General features: G+C 27.4%; 1 long non-coding RNA gene across 1 annotated transcript; it reads right to left on the reverse strand.

Moving 5' to 3' along the window:
• On the reverse strand, window positions 1–676 carry LOC112748721 (uncharacterized). Its single transcript, XR_003175036.2, has 2 exons — window positions 452–676; window positions 1–381 (listed from the first exon to the last, which is right to left on the reverse strand). It is a non-coding gene; the product is annotated as an uncharacterized lncRNA (long non-coding RNA).
• Window positions 677–4,955: the final 4,279 nt, after the last annotated feature.

Raw genomic sequence — 4,955 nt, forward strand, 5'->3', positions numbered from 1 at the left:
TGTGTCAAGAACATGCAGTGCTTTTTCCTTTCATTTGAATGACTCTTAAATTAAAATAGTAAACATCATAAGAAAGTTTTTAAGTCTACCAATACACTAATATTTCAGTAAATTTTAACATTTGATCTTAATTATATATATTACATATATTTTTTATAATTAAAATCAACCGTTAAAAATTACTATAATACTAATGTACCAGTACATTTTAAATTTTTCCGAGATCATATACTATAGAAACTACAAATTCGATGATTTCTCACTTTAAAAAATCTTTTCCATGTTCTCATAAGGGCATAGATAATTACATGATGAGTTCAACACAAGTTACAGCAGAGGTAATCAAAGCAGCCCTGAGTACAGTCATAGCAGCAAGAGCAACTGCATCATCAACAGAATTATTAATGGAACATAGAAAACCAAAATGAAATGTTTAGGAAGGAGTACTGACCAGTCATTGATGAGCTTGTCTTGAGTATCATCCCCGCCGCCTTGGGAAATATCAATGGATTGTGAAGGAGGAGGATCCATCTCTCTCTCACACACACACAACAGGAAATAGTGAATGTGATGAAGGGAGGAAAGTAGTGAAAGCGAAATGGATATATACAAATCGAAGAACGCACGTGAATGGACCTTGTCATCACTATCACGCCTTCATCTTAACCGTTAGTTGCGCTTAATTTACCCCATTATATTCCTCAATAAGTCCACATATACCAAACTACTATTAATAAAAAAATGGATAATAAATTGTGGTGCTAAATTAAAGCAGCACATTAAGTTTTAATTTTTAAGTATTAACTCATAAGTCATGGTTTGTTCTGGTTTTATATCATTTTTCACCTAATAATAATTCCTCACTCAGCAGAAAGAATGCATAAAATAAAATAGGAAACAAGCACGTCTTATTCTGAAATGTATTTTGTCTGCAAACTGCTAATTGAACGAGGAATCAAATACTAAATCAACCCCGCAAAATCATTTGATTAACAAATACTATTTACTATTGAGAAAGATTAACGGGCAAAATTCTAGCAAAATCTTAATATACTATATGCAGAGGCGGAGCCTCGTATTAAGGAAGGGGCCAGTGCCCCAAATTTCAAATTTTTAATGAGAAGTATTTGTAGTAATTAATTAGTTATTATTAGTATTTTTAATGGTGTGAAATTATATCTAATGATGTGAGATTATTCATTTTTTTGTACTGGTTAAATGCTGACTAAATTTTAATAAAAGTAATGGCTCCCTAAAATTTTTTTAATTATTAATTATGTATTAATTTTAATTTATTACACATAATTTTTTAATTGTTAATTACTAGTGCGATAGTTAGTAATTTATCTATTCTATCTATCTATTCTATCTATCTATTTTATCTATTTTATTATATAAAAATCAGATTTATACATTTAATGATGGAGCTGACGTGACATACTTTTGAGAGTGTTTTCCAATTTATTTCTTTTAACTCATTAAATACAAGTTATTACGATAAACTAACTATATCAACTAATTAATTTGATTAGATATTTAAATATCATATAATTTATTATAATTTATATCAATTTGATTTGGTAGTATTTCCTTATTTTAATATTCTCTTAGTATTTTTTAATTTATTTTTTTAATTTATTAAACCAAATTTATTGTATATACTAATTAATTAATTTGATTAATTTATTAGTCATCAAAATAATAAATCTATGAATAAAATAGGAAACTAAGATATTTTTAACTAATAATTAAATCAAATCATATATATTGAACTAAATTCAAATCATGTGAATTAAAGACTAAATTAAAATAAGATAATTTCTTACTTATTCAAGTTGAGTGCAATAAATACAAATTAATTTTGTTAGATAATCATAGTTGTTTGGTCTACTATATATAGATGGCCATATAAAATTATAAAAATCATTATTTTTATCGCTCTTGCTATTTCAACTCTTATTTTCTTCTTCTTTTTTTTTTCTTTATGTATAATTTCTTTTATGTATAAATGTACCCAAAATGAGAAAGTACGGATGAGTGTTTTATTGATTGTTTGTTTGGTGAATATATCTCAATTTTTCAAAGTGGCCGATGTATTTTTTTTATAGTATTAGATAGAAGAATATTTGTTAAAATGAATATACCCATTGTAATGAATTTTTTTCAATTGTTATATTTTTATGTTAGTCATGTAAATTCTTTGAAGGCACAAGATAATAAAATAGGTTGACTTTAATATCATTAGAAGCTAAATTTAATGGTTCAAATAAGCACTACTAATTATGTTAAAAAAGTAATTTTGTAATAATAATGTGATTTACATATTAATTTTTTCGAATAAATTCATTTCAAAATGTAAAAATTAGACTCAATTACGTTAAAATTTTAAAGGTAATATAGAATTTGGCAACAAAATTAACATTCATTAAGAAAATAAATTTATTTATGGCTATTTTCTAATTATAAATAATAACAAGACTTATGAAAAAATATTAATGTCATCATTCTTATTAATTAAATCATAGTATTAGGTAGTTGATAGTTTTATAGGCGGAAATTATTAAGTAATTACGAAAAAATTAGAAACGAACAAGCAATAAAGATTAAAAAAAATCTATTATATAATACCAATTTCATAATTAAAATATGTCACACATCATATTCTCATATATTCTATTTATTATCTATTCTATTATATAAAAATCAGGTTTCTACACTTAATGATGGAATTGACGTGACATGCTTATGAGAATGTTTCACGATTTATTTCATTTAACTCATTAAATACAATTTATTATGATAAATTAACTATATCAACTAATTGATTTGATTTGATATTTAAATATCACATAATTTATTATAATTTATATCAATTTGATTTGGTAGTATTTTTTAATTTATTTCTTTTAATATTCTGTTAGTATTTTTTTAATTTATTAAATCAAATTAATTATACTAATTATCTATATTAATTAATTAGATTAATTAATTAATTATTAAAATAACTAGTGTATGAACTCGTGCTCAGCACGAAAAAATTTATAAAAGTAAAAAAAAATTATATGCTTCGATATTTAAAACAAAAATCCAAAATAATAATTATTTTAAGAAATTTATAAAATTATTATCAAAATCAAAGTTTAACTTAAAAAAAGTGAGTAATAATTATTTTATATTTTTTAAAGTCAAATAATTATACACTGATACAGAATTTAAAATAAAATTAAAATATTTACATTAGAATACTATTTTTTCAAAGACTTCTCTATAAACAACATTGATGGTTGAATTTGCAGTCATTCCTACGTGATTCATAAGTAAAACTTTTAAACTTCTCTTACTCTTAACTCTTGAAACCCAAACCTACAATGAGTTCTCACAATCAAAGTTTAAATCAAAGATGTCACAGTTCAAATCAAATAACCAAGAGTATTCAAACTCCTAAGTCGTCTCTCAAGAAGTACTTCTAGAACAACGAGTGTGCAAATCCGATTGTAGTGATCAAGGGGTTGTCAATGAAGAAATAAAAATATAAAGCAATAAAAGAATATGCAAAATTGTAATGATTGAACTAATAAAGAAATTAAAGAACCGACTATGTAATATAAACAAGTAAAGTATAAAAGAGATCAATATAGAAATGTATGAAAGATTAAAAGCATAAAAAAGAGTCTTGGCTTGGAGTGAGCTAAGGGTCATTTCCTTGTTGGAACCACAACTATGACAATTATGATGAATTAATCTCACTTGATCAACCCTCACATCGGAAGGTAAGTTAAATGAGCATAAGTGTTCCCAACCCACAAATCCTAAATTGCTTGCTAATTGGCTTAGCAACAAATTAGCGTTAGTAGGAACAAGAATATTTAACAATCCAAGAATTGAAACTAAATGTTGGACATTCCAACTCTAGAAACCAAATTGCTCACTTTATCCAAGCCAAGAACAAAAAATTTAGCCTAAAACCATGTTTGACATTTTGTCAAACACTTGGTAGGCAAAAACCTTAAACATGGAGAAAATGAGAAAATGCTTGAAACTAAAAGCAACAATTGATCTCAATCAACAAGAATAACACAAGGAAGCATGAAACAAACATCAAACATCAAATTCATCAATAAGAAATTAAAATTACAAGAGAGAAGCAAAATTGAAATATGACTTGAATTAGAAGAAAGAGTAATGACAATGTAACTATAAAGAGTAATAACAAGAGAATACTTACAATGAAAGCTAGCAAAAACCAAGATAAAAAATGGAAATAGAACTTGAATATAAAACTCTAATATAAACCCTAATAGAGATGATAAAAAACTTAGAGAAAAAAAACTAACTAAAGCTCCCTACTACTACTCCTAAAACTATACTAAAATGATATGCTATCCTATGTTGATCATTTCTCCTCCAATATGAGCTAGAAGACTTCAGAAATGGGCCTCCAAAGCTCCCAAATCGCGAGGCACGTGCTATTTTAATGAAGTCATGTGCGGACACCTGTGCGGACGCACAGATGCGTGCGTCCGCACCCCCTCGCGAGAAATCCAGTCCTATGCGTACGCACAAGTGGCCGTGTGCACACACACTAGGCGATGCTTGGTTGGACATGCGACGTACTTGAAACACTCCATGCGCTCTGATTGGGCGGCTGTGCGCACGCACAGGTAGCTGTGCACACGCACGCGTCTCTGAGCTCACCTCCTTTGATTCTTCAAGTTTCCTCTACTTTGCAAGCTCTTCTTCCATTTTCTCCAACTCATTCCTACCTTATACACCTGAAAATACTCACAAACAACATCAAGGCATCGAATGGAAGGCAAATGGAATAAAATAGATTAAATTAAGCACAAAAGAGCACATTTCTATAATCAAGCGCAATTTGGAAGAAAAGTTCAAAAGCATGCTATTCAAGGGAATAAGTGCAAGTTTATATGATGAAAATCCATCCAATTCTAACC

This window comes from Arachis hypogaea, chromosome 15 (genome assembly GCF_003086295.3).
Source record: "Arachis hypogaea cultivar Tifrunner chromosome 15, arahy.Tifrunner.gnm2.J5K5, whole genome shotgun sequence".
NCBI classification, from domain to species: Eukaryota; Viridiplantae; Streptophyta; class Magnoliopsida; order Fabales; family Fabaceae; genus Arachis; species Arachis hypogaea.